At 33.8% G+C, this 13,378-nt stretch overlaps 1 protein-coding gene across 1 annotated transcript in view; it reads right to left on the bottom strand.

The window, feature by feature from the left end:
* LOC143239074 (RNA-binding protein Musashi homolog Rbp6-like) overlaps positions 1 to 13,378 on the bottom strand; it is a 120,200-nt gene that overhangs the window by 11,580 nt on the left and 95,242 nt on the right. The gene's annotated exons all lie outside the window — the stretch shown is intronic.

The raw sequence follows: 13,378 nt of genomic DNA, 5'->3' as shown, positions 1-13,378 counted from the left end.
CAACAATCTTTAGAAACATAGTTGTCTTTACCTAAGGTAAAAACAAGACTTACAGATAGTAGTGAAGCATAATTAGGGGTACACTGTATACCACCTGATGGTTAAAATTCAAAATCAGTTAAAACTAAACCAGCAATAAATCTTCCTACACCTTCTAAAATTTAGACAAAAACTAAATTACTAAAAGAAATTCAGAAAAGTTCGTGTAACAAGTTTGAAAACTCACAACAAAACTCACTCGTAAATTTCAACTCTTTAACTTTGATATTTACGAAATAAGATTCTCCGTAAACTGCCACCTGCTGGTCTTATTTGTAACAACCCTGATCCCACTAATGTAGTAATTATATACAGAATCCTGTTACATCTGAATTAACATTACAGCAGTCACTGGTATAATTTAGTTAGATGAGCTAGCATGGTTTATATTGTGCTACAAAATATAATTATGTAACAATGAGTCAGAAGAGGCCTAGCAAAGCAAGAAAGGGATGGAAGTTGAAATAAAACATACAAAGCACTTTTCAACAAGCATGACCCAAAGAAATTTCGATATATAGATAAAGCTATATGATGTTCAGCTCACCATACATAAAAGAATTCTAAAAATAAGAGACATTATAACACCAAAACTTAGTTTGTTTTTATTTCTTTAATTTGTATTTAGCTGAACAATTCAGTAAAAACAAAACTAAATATGGTGTGATATATTTATCTACCTATGGTGTGAAGAATAAACTGCAAATTCATTATGTAACTATGTAACAATCAGTAGTTAGAAAGATCATTGAAATTTCAGATTGGCTGTTAACAAAATGTTACAGTTACATAGGTTTAACATTTAAAAAACGTTGTTTTACGCAGCAAAATAGAAATACCTATCTCATTTTGTTTACAAGGAGAGACATAAAATACATATATCAAACTAAATTCGGATACTAATATCCCTCCTCAAACACTTAGTAACGACGATGTATTTTTTTTTTTAGCTAGCCCTGACATTCGTAAGTTTGTGAAACATCACGACAAACTCACTACTAAACTAGTTCTGTACAACACATGACTGAAGCTTGTAACTTTAAAAAAAAAAACTATTTTTATACCTTCCATAAATATTGGATCTACCTGGAAAAATCACACTATGAATATTCATAAGAAAATGTAGACCAAAGAAAATTGCCTTGAAAAGTATTCCAGTGAATACTTTTTTGTATGTCCGCTCTACAAATGATATCCTAAAAATTTTCAACCAGCTTACGATAAGCCTATATGGGCTTCTCGAGACTCACCACACCATGAAAAATATCCAAAACTTTTAAGACTCTCTCCTATGCGCCACATCATGTTCCTACAAATTATTTAATCCACACGTACACAGTGTTGATTATGTTATATTAAAACGCACTTGTATTTGTATATTGTATTCATGCAAAACTACAATGGCCAGGCAACAGCGCCTTAATACCCACCATTCATACTAAAGGATTGCCTTTTACTCTTATGATGTACCCCCAGTTTAAATTGCAAATTCTCAAATATCCCGAACTCTACCAGAAGGCAGGCCCATATTACAATGAGTTTGGAGCCTCAACACGACTTTTCAATGTTTATGGCAACAGCGTTTCTTAAATATGGCCCTGCAGCGTAGTTTCCATAACAGAAGGTTCCGTCATAAAGCTGTCTTTTCCAAAGCTCGACGCTTATTCCTGTATACTGTACAAGGACGACGGTTGTCCAGCGCTCGTTTCAACAGCTCAATGACATAAACATTTGTGAGCGAGTTGAACGACGTTTCTTATTGAAAAGTGTAAATACGCCTTTCATTCTCCAGCTGCTTGAGGTATGTGGTGAACGAATAGTAGTTGTGGAAGTCTTATCTAGATTAACCTGTTGACCTCACTTCGAGATGGAGTTTCTTTTAAATCATGTTGTGTATTGTTATCCCAGACATTTTTGCCATTGGCCTTTGTGTTCGTGGATTCTCCCACGTTACAAGACGTGGTATTTAGTTCACTGTGACTGGGGTACGACTTCTTGTAACTCTCTTTCTGGATGATCTTGGGTCCCTAGGTTGATCCATTGGACATCTCAAGATTCTAAATTTTAAGGTCCCGGCATGGCCAGGTGGAGTAAGGAGTTCGGCTCGTAATCCGAGGGTTGCGGGTTCGAATCCCGGTCGCACCAAACATGCTAGCCCTTTCAGACGTGGGGGAGTTATAATGTAACGGTCCTTCTTACTGTTCGTTGGTAAAAGAGTAGCCCAAGAGTTGGCGGTGGGCGGTGATGACTAGCTGCCTTCCCTCTAGTCTTACACTGCAAAATTAGAGACGGCTAGCGCAGATAGCCCTCGTGTAGCTTTGCGCGAAATTCAAAAACAAAACAAACAAATCTAAATTTTAAATCCCAAATTTTACCATATCTTTATTATCTTAGTGTATAAACACGTTGTACAGAAGAAAATGTTACATATAATTCCCAAAAGCAATCAATTTTCGGTGAACTCGCACTACTTACGAAACGTCAAACCATATCAAAATGTTGTTCTGATGCATGACATGTCATTGTGACTTTATATTAGCTGTACTTGTCACGCGACTTGCTGATTTGCGTATATACACTTGTTTTAGTGTTAATGTAACATGCTTAATCCTGTACAGAACCTTTATTCATATCAGAGGGCATAAACAGCAAGCCTGAAATTTAATAAATGTCACGTGAAAAAGAATTTACAAAAAAATACATGAAACAAATATTAGTATAAATATTTAACTTATTCACTTTAATATTTTATGAAACTAATCTGTCAATATCAATACAGCCTTTCCGAAAAGTTCAATTGTCATCAGTTTGTAATTAATCTAATACCACTTTCAATTATATAACAACCTCCAAGCTCATATAGCTCCCCTTCACACAAAGACACACACTCACACAAAATATCTTAAATCCGTAACAATCGATTGTAACTCAAACACCCACAAACCAGAACTAAAGGACAATGACGTAACAAACTGGTGACAGGAGTAAAGGTCTTTGACCTAACTAGACCATTAAAGTGAGAAACTTGAAAAGTAATTAACTAGAAAATAATAAAGAAATAGAAAATTACTGGTTACGGTATAATTAGAATTTGAAGAGACTGAGATAATGAGAATATAAAAAGTAGTTACAGTTAAATTATAACTTAAAGGGATCAAGAATTAGAAACTGTTTTAGTTACGATACACACACTGGAACTTTCCAATACTAACTAGTGACAAACTTTTGGAACCCGCCTAGAAACAAAATTTAGAAAGCTGTCTATACTGAAAACTTTTCGAATACTATCTACTGGCAGATTTCCGATAAACAGTCCGGCAAAAAGCTTAAAAATAGTAAACTAGTATTAAGATGTTCATCGATTACTTAACAAAAGACGAAATAAAATTTTTAAAATAACAAAAACTTAAGAAAAAATGCAAAACAAAATTATATAAAGTTATGATTTTGAGTCTAAACCGCGCAAGTGAGCTGACTGCAAGGCCAGATGTCCCTGGATTAGTACACTGGAGACTCTTAGTGAAAATACATAAAAATATTATTGTTAATTGCTCTGAAAGCTATGAGTAAGCAACAGTGTTAAATTCTAAGTAAAAAATATAACTAAGTTGTTTCGCGAGCAGTTAATAGTAAAAAACGTGACTACTAGACGTACTTCCGTAAGTTCTGTTTCAATGGTAAATAAAACCAAAATTAAGAGTAACAATTATACTTATTTCTTGCTTTTGAAGGTCGTATGTCATATTGTGTTGTAGTCTACAGAGTGCATAATTCTTCACGTGATTCATGACATGCACATGTTTTACTGACATCACAATAGTACTAATTGCAACGTTACGGATCTTTTATGTGACGTCATTTTAGTGTCTACCGACCGACTGACAGGCAAAACGCTGCTATATAGTGGTGCAAATAATTAAAACAGATGACCCCTCCAGACTGCTTTCGACCTCCTTTTGGAGAAATTAATTATCATAATAACAACTCTTCGTAAGACATATAGCTGATACAGTTAACTTATCACTTTAGTTATGGAAAACTAAAATCGCAGTATTACATAGAATAACGTGAAAATGTATTAAAAAACCTCTGCTGCATCAGATTTGACTTGTATCTGTGAAACAAAACCATTGTAATATACAATGCTGGAAGAAGCATTAAAATAATAAATGCGTTACACATTTGATTAATTTGAAACTGAAATAGTAAAACAAAAAAAAATCCTGCAAAAGTGTTGTAAGTGTTTTAAAAGTTATTCAAGATGCCTAATTTAAATACAAGTGGTTCAGTATTGTCACACATGTGCACCTTTAGTTTTTGTACAAGTCATCATTGACAAAAATTTGAAACTTTCACATTTGAATTTATCATCCAGCTACATTTAGGTATGAAGATTATTCTGATTCACAAAATATGGCTAGCTAGTATATCGTTGACATTAAAATATCAAAACAGAGGTAATTAACACCTTTTGATATAGTTAAGAGTGAAATCTTTACAAGATGTTGGTTGGAGTTTAAGAAAGGTTGCAAAAACCTTAGCCATTCACTTAGTGCTATGAAGTACACGTTGAAGATATAGTAGTCTTATAATGAAAAAAAAACGAAGAAAACAGCCCACTAAAAAGAGATGTTAAACACCAAACAAGAGAGACTCCTCAATAGAGACCTTGGGAGTGGCCAAATACATCAATCAAATATGTTTGCCTCATGCGTCCAAAACTGTAACTAGTTCTGAAATAGACCAAAAACTGGAGCTATGAGCTGAAGCTTTGTACTTAAAAAAAAAAACGACAACAAATCAGAGTCGTTTTATGAGTCGCTATGCCGCGGCTAAAAACTAATGCGCTAAGAAAAATACGAAGAAAACTTACCACAGACCTTGTTCACAATATTAAAAAGTTATGTACAAACAAAGTTTTCATAAGTAAAGCCTCAACAACCAAGCGTCGATATATCCATTAGAGAATAGTAGTTGCAAGAAAGTCCTTACTGCGCGAAGGAAAAGTTGCAAAGGGCTAAAACCAACGTGTAATTTTGTCTTTGAAACAGTGACACAAACTGTTTTAAACAACCGTATCTATATTTCACTTGTTTAGTTCCAATCAACGATGGAAAAGGAATGTCTTTTGCCAATCAAAAGTCAAGCACACAGAAAGGGTCATGGTTGCTGGAGGCACAATACATACACATGATGTTAACCATTTAAGAAAGTGATGGAACCATGGATGAAGATGAATACCATAGTGCTATCTGTAAGGAAAGCGAATGAGGAGAATTTCATATTGAAAGAATATAATGACCTTCAAAAGTCAAAATTAGAGATGTATGCAGGAGAAATATTATATTTAGTTGCTTTCTGGAAATACGAGCATAACTGTTGTTTGGAATAGAGTCTCGACCATCTGTAATATGTACTAGTTAAGAATAGCCATAAAGAGTGGTTTATTCCAAGATATTATGTTCTTTTTTAAATCTACCACATGTCTTTGAATAATCTCTTTTCAAGTATTCTATCCTTCTCCGTAGCCTATCACTGAACAACGCTTGACATAACATAATTCCAGGGGTCACTTCAGGATCATGATTCTAACAGTCAGTTTCGTAAATGAAGGAAAATATCTTATTGACTGTAACAAAATATATTCGTCATTTAAATTCCTTCAATGCTGACTTACCAATGGTATGCAGCACCAAAAAATAAATGAAAAATGTCAGAAATTGGATTTAGAAAGATTTCAAACTTAAAATCTTCAGTTTTTCAGAGAAGGGCAAATCCCCCTCTCAGACTTTCTGATATCCGGTTATTTCGACGCTCCTTTTTTAAATACCTTGGATTCGCTCTTTACTATAGGATATGTAGATTTTTATGTTTTCCTTCCGTGTATCAAAAATTATGTCGGTCTTACTTTTGCAGTTTTGCTCAGTTTGATTACGATCATTTATCAAACTTTGCATATTTTCCAATGTGAACACTTGTTTGTCATTATGAAGTATAATGGCCTTGTATGGCCAGATGATTAGGGCGCTCGACTCGTCATCCGAGGGTGGCGGGTTCGAATCCCCATAACGCCAAACATGCTTGCCCTTTCGGACGTGGGGGCTCTATAATGTGACGGACAATCCCACTATTCTTTGGCAAAAGAGTAACCCAAGAGTTGGCGGTGGGTGGTGATAACTAGCTGCCTTCTCCCTAGTATTACACTGCTTAATTAGGAACGGCTAGCGCAAATAGTCCTCGTATAGCTTTACGTAAAATTTAAAACAAACAAAATAAAGTATGATAACTATTAAAAGATGATGTTCTTTAAATACAGCTCTGAATATTTGTCTTAAAATCAATTGTTTTTATCATATTTTGAAATGTTTAGACTTGGTGATGCAAATATACAACAAGCGGTATGTAACTTCTGAATAATTCCGTAATAATGTTATGTATATCCTACATATCAAGCAATGAAACTACAACTTGCTTAGCCCTAATCAATCACATGGATGCACATTAGAAATTTAATGTACCTGAGAAACTTTTGTGATAATGTGATCAATAATATTTGCCAGACTTCTTAATGAGTGATTTATAAAGCACACTAAACTTATGTTAACATGACATCCTTCACTCATAACAATAGAATAAAGATGTATTTTATGCCGTGTAAACTGTGTACCTGAATGAAGAGATGCACATCAGTAATACGTAATGATGCACTAAGAAATACCTTTTTAAACAGAAAAGAAAACTTCTTTCGATAATTGTACTTTTTGCACAAAATGTCATCTCCAATAGTAGTGTTATTTATAATGCCAAATATCCGATGTTCCGACTCCAGATGACAGTGAAATTATCAGCACACAATCAAGCTACGATTTTTCTCCACATCACTATTCTAATGCATCACCAAATAAACCACACTGTCCTTACTGGTTAAGACTGAATATTAAGTCAACAAGCCCTAATGTGTTATGTAACCAAAATGTACTTATTTTTACATCATTGAAGCATAAACCTAAATATTTATTATGTGTAATGCTGTCGTCGTTCTGTATCTCAGTGCTCAAAACATCAGCAGAACAGAAACCCGTTTGTGGCCGACTTATGCTAGATAATAGATATAAAAATAAAAGACCATGCTTGTGATAATAAAGTGGGTGTGATGGACCTGTTAGAAACCACTTGCAACAGGAAGAAAAAAAGCTTCCTAGTGGAATAAACTTCGACAAAAGTCACAAGGTAACTGAAGGCAAATGCCTTAATTTGGCTGGATGGCTCGTTTACTAAGATTATATCTTTGAGGAACATTATCCTGTTTGGGAGTTATCCTTATTAAAGACTGTGCTGGATTATCCAGTATAATTTTGTTTATAGCTTTAGGTTTGAAAAATACTTTTACTACGAAGATAATAGTAAATTAGGCTCTTTCTATTTTGTTGGAAAATTATATTTCACGGTATTTCTTATTTAGATTTGTGATATCTAACCATAAAATCTCTCTTTAACAATATCTTTTAGCAGAAAACAATAATTTAACAATTCTAGTTACAGATGACATATATATATCATTTATGCCTTCAAGAAGTGATGTTACTATATCCATAAGAAGATGCTACTTGTCCAACTAATGATAGTTGTATCCACTGATGAGTACACTGTCTCAGTCTTGGTAGAAATGATGATAAAAACAATCACATACCACATGATGTGGCTGTTGCCAAAAGAGGACTTAGAGATGTATTGTATTTTCTTCATCGTATCTGGTATAATCACCCACTTTCCATTCTTTCTGCAAAAGGGGTTCAATTAACAACCTATAGAGAAATCCAATCTAAATCGCGCAGTAATTGGTATGGGCAATGTGTCACTGCATAAAAACAATGGAAGCTACTGAGCATGATTATTTAAGAATCTACAAATTCATTTTATCGAGAATTACCCGAGAACCATCACTGTTTTTCTGTCTTTGTTTTTGAAACTGCTATAGGTCTGCTCTCATACAAAAGACAAAAGATGGTTCTGCAGTCTCATAACACGTGCTTGAACTTCAACATATTGTAGAGTTCGGAGGTTTAACTGAAAGAGGTCAACATGTAAAAAGATATAAGAAAGTGATGTGAGTTTGAAACTTCCATAGTTGTCTGAAGAATGACTGTGATCACTGATATTGAGTGTACCTCAGCTGAAGTAGGCAGCATCATACACATCATAGCATTCACCAAATAAACCACACTGTCCTTACTGGTTAAGACTGAATATTAAGTCAACAAGCCACAGTTATGCCCTAATGTGTTATGTAACCATCAATTGTGGTGAATGATTGTATGACATAGAGGTCATTAGTGAAAGAAACAATCTTCTTGCAAAGATTCAGTTCCATCATGTTTCAAGTAAAATATCTCATTCTGCTCATATGCTCATTCTGGATTCAATAGGACAGTCAGAATGACCGACCTATACGAACCTGGCGTTTCTTATATTATGCAGGTATAAGAGTAATAAGGTGCTGTGAATACATGCACCAGTAATTTGACGTCTGGGAACCAAAGACTTAAGAAATATAGGTTCAAGAACCAGCTTCTTTATCTGATCCTGTGAAAATTATCGAAGGCCTTTCCGAGGAATAGGACAATGACCGAAAGGCGGAATGTAGGCATTTTGTATATCCGCGTAACATTTGTGAATAGCGTGAACACAATAGATGTAATAAGGAAACTTGAAGAGTGAACCAATTCCCACATTACAAAGCATAAAGACTTACCCTTTAGAGATGACAAAAAGTTTGTTGCAACATTGAAAACGGTTAACTAAATCAATTTAAACAGTTAGAAAAAATTGATTTTCATTAAAAACTATTTTTTTATTTCTAGTTTTGTAATTCTGTTAATACTTTAGTTTACAAATGATGTGGAATATGAAGAAAATTATGAAAAAATTCAACTTTCATTGACATTTCGTTTAATGAACATGATGTCGTGTTTTATGTTATTGTCTTTAAATTGTTTTCAATTATTATTTTGTTATTAATTTTGGAATTTATTTTAAAAGTTTAAAAACTAACTAAACTAAATAAACTAACGTGGCAAGGGTTCAGTTTAGAGAGAGAGAAATCAGAAAAAAATTCAGGAACTTTGTAGTTCCTCTTCGTCCCCTTTCGTGGAATTAAGATTAAGTGGTGGTTTTTTTTATTATTATTTTAATAAATTAATTATCGTTATTATTTTTGACTTTATGGGTGGAGAATATCTCACTAAATGTTCTTTTGGGTGGAGGCAAAGGCAGCAGTGGAAAGAAAGGCCGGGACCTGTCCCGAAAGGAAAAGTTGGGCGATTTGAATGTAATTCATTCAAATTCAGATCAAATCAAACGGCCCGATTCGTATGGCAAAAGGTTGCCTGGGCTGGGATCTAGAAATTGCCTGAAGATTTTGATGTGGGGAAACTGCCCGAGAAAACCACTTTCAAATTTTGCCTGTCGTTGTACCTGAAAAAAAGGAATTCATGTTAATAACATAGATTTTATTTATTTAGATTCTTTGTTGAGTGGATTGTGATTCTTGAAATATTTGTAATATGTATTTTGTTGGTGCACTTGAAAGTTTGTAGTGATGCCGTTAGTTTGTTTCTATTTTCTGCTTTTAGATAATATTTGAGAGAAAGTTCTGTTATTCTATCTCTTATAGTTGGTAAATTACTAATTTGGTGTAGATAATTTGTTGGCGTAAAAGATGGTAAACTGAATGCGGATTTTAATATTTTGTTTCGTTGCACTTGGATTTTTTGGAGTGTGTTGTTTGACATATTGTATGTTACTTGACATCCGTACTCTATTAGTGGACGGATGTAAGCCTTGTATATTTGTATAATGGTGTTCGGCGCGCATTTCGATTGTTTACCAGTTATAGTCTTTAGATATGAAATCCTTTTTCTTATTGATGAGTGTATATTGTTTATGTGTTTTTTCCATGTTAGTTTTGTGTCGAAAGTGACGCCAAGGAATGTGATGTTTTGCTCATGTTAATGGTTGTGTTTCCAAGTGATAGTTTTATTTTTCTAGATTTTTCTTTGCTTCTTTAGTTTTCTATAGAAGGTGATTGCTTGTGTTTTTGTCGGATTTAACACGACCCTCCACTTGTTGCTCCATGTTGAGACGTTGTTTAGTGATTCTTGTACGCGAGACGTGGCCATTACTGGGTTTCTGGAGGTGCTCCAGATTGCGATGTCGTCTGCGTATTGTGAATTGTGTGTGTATGTTAGATTTGGAAAAGGTATGTCACTGACGAAAATTATGTATAGAAGTGGAGAGAGGACTGATCCTTGGGGCACTCCTGCCGTTATATTAAATAATTTGGATATGGTTTTATTGACTTTTACTTGTGCTGTTCTATTGGTTAAAAAATTTGAAATCCATTTGACTATCGTAGGATTTATTTGTAGGTGATTTAGTTTGTATATGATGGCGTTGTGCCAAACGCTGTCGAATGCTTTTTTGACATCTAGGAATACCCCGATGGTTACTTGATTGTTGTTGTAAGCTTTGTAGATTGATTCGGTGAGTCGTGTGAGGTGATCTGTTGTTTGTCTATTTTTCTGGAGGCATTTTGAGATTCTGGAAGGATGTTGTTTGATTCGCAAAAATGGAGGAGACAGTTGGAGATAATTCTCTCCATCAGTTTGCCAAGGCAGCTTAACAGACTGATGGGGCGGAAATTATCTGGATTTGTTATGTTAGTTTGTTTCTTGGGGATTGTTGTTATGATGGCTTTTTTCCACGTGTCAGGGTAATACCCGGTCGCTAGTGAAATGTTCATGATGTTTGTGAGGTGTTGTAGTAGGAGAGTGGAACGTTTTTTGAGAATAATATTTGGTATTTGGTCATGTCCGGGGGAAGTGTTCTTCAAGTTTTTGATATTAATCTTTAGTTCGGATATGGTTATTTTTCTATTGATTGAATTTGAGTATGCTTCTAGTGTCTCTCCGGGAAATCCTGGTGAGAATGAAGCTTGGTTTGTATTTATGTAGTTGTTGACAAAGTTTAAAATTTACATTATAGCACTTTTATACATTTTATTGGGTTTTATTATATATATCATGTCTCCTGATGGAGCAGCGTTAAGTTTACGGACTTACAATGCTAAATTTTGGGTTTTGATTCCTATGGTGAATACAACGAATAACTTAATGTGGTTTTTCTTTAAAACAAGGAAACAAGCTATTTATTACTTTGTAAATTCTAAAATTAGGTAGCAGTAGAATGTCACAGTAGATGCGCCATTCCAATTTCAAACTTAAAATAGGAATATTCAAAATCATGTTACTCTTATGCATATTGAAATACAGTATTTTAAATAAATAAGAAATAGTGAATACAACTGAAAAATGAAACCATCATAATTATGGAAGTTTACCTCTGTTGTATAAAAATAAATTGCACCAGAGTACACTCTTCTGCTGCTAGTTTACGCCATAGTTAGACATCTAACTAGTCAGTGTCATACTAACATAATGCTTATAAAAATACAAACCATCATACTATTATCAGTGTGGTGAATGCACTCATGGTTTCAAAGATAGATATGCAACATGACAAGATGTAGAAATATAAGTCTTGTCTGGTGAATGTTACAGCAGTTTATGTTACAGTAGGAGCTGTACGTGAACTATTATCTGATAATGGAAGTGATCTAGATAGAAACATCAAACTTTACAAAAGTGATGCTAAGTAATTCAAGATATGCTTTTTATATTATTGGCACACGACAATCCAATAGATTTAGTGTCTGATATTCTGTATTTCTGACAAAGCTCCTAAGGCTGTCTGCTGACGTTCCTAATGTTGAACTACTAACCAGATGGCAGGCAGCCAATCAACATCTATAACCCATCATTCATGCTAACGAATTGACTATTACTCTTATTTGTACTTGCAGCTTAAATCAAGAAGAATGTTTTGTGGTATCACACAAAGTTAAAGTTGGATTGCTAGTTCCAAAATTCAGAACTTTACCACTTAACGTAGCTGTAAGTATAGGTTTTACATTTATCTTCAGAGTAGTAAAATACACAATAGAAAGAAGTGACTCTTATGGAAGAGCAACTTATAAAAATTACCGCTTTAGAGAGATAACCCGACTAAAAGGCTGAAATGACATCAAACTTCAAGCAATCAGGTGAACAAAGATAAAAGAGGGTTCTCTTTACAGATGAATCCAAACTCATATTATCTGACAACAATCATCGATAGCTTGTTCGATGGCAAAGATGAGACTGATATCAGAGTCAACGTACAAAATCTACAGCAAAGAATGTTGAGAACTCAATATAAGTGTTGGCCATATTTTAGACAATGATGTTGGAGTCCTTCACCAAAACTAATTACACCCGCGCTTTCGAGAGGAAGCAGATTTATATCCATCACATCATTTCCTTAGAGGTTGCCTGTTGAACATGATTCATTTTCAAGCAAGACAGTGGTCTCAAGCAAATAGAAAACGATATATAACGATACCTGAAAAGAATAAATGGCCTATGAAACACTTATAACCAAGGGTTGGATTACACTTAATCCTGAAATGAATATTATTAAGGCTGTAATAAGGGTTTATATGGAATATTAGAAGGTCAAATAAACATTAAGCCACTTGACTTTACTGTGAACACATTTAAAACAGTATTTCACAAATGTACATTAATAATTGTGTGAGAGCCAAAAAAAAAGTGTCTTCATTTTTAATGCACATGCGAAATACTAGTGCACTACACAAATTATGCAATTTTATTTCGCGTTTTCTGAGGTAATGTCTTGTACTTGTGATATATTAACCTCTTTGTTAGTTATTCTTTAATACTACTGTACTAGAATCATCTGATAGTTTTCGCGTAAGTATTTTTAATACTTTACATAAATATATTTTTCTCAACAGTTTCTGGAAATTAAAGGAAACAAATGTTCATACTATCATTATCAAACATATCAAATTAAAGGTAACAAATGTTCATACTATCATTATCAAACATATCAAATTAAAGGTAACAAATGTTCATACTATCATTATCAAACATATCAAATTTACATCTTTCTTTAACATATCTTTATCAGCTTGTAAGTAATAAGTAAACTAACGATTATTCTAAACATTTCAGAAGCTCGGAAATGTAGTAATTCAGTCTGACTTTCATTTAATTTATAAAACTCTTACTGCTGATAACACCTGAAAAGAGTTATATCTAACTATCTCTATCATGGGTTAATAGAAACAAAAAATATACACTCTCTCTTTTTATAATGTTTGTTCTTGTATTATTAAGCTTTTCAAGTACATGGAGCTTACTTCCAGTCGTAGCGTCAA

This window comes from Tachypleus tridentatus, chromosome 13, assembly GCF_004210375.1.
Source record: "Tachypleus tridentatus isolate NWPU-2018 chromosome 13, ASM421037v1, whole genome shotgun sequence".
In the NCBI taxonomy this organism is placed as follows: Eukaryota; Metazoa; Arthropoda; class Merostomata; order Xiphosura; family Limulidae; genus Tachypleus; species Tachypleus tridentatus.
The sequence above is the reverse complement of the archived record's forward strand: the minus strand, read 5'-3'. Positions and strand labels throughout refer to the sequence as shown.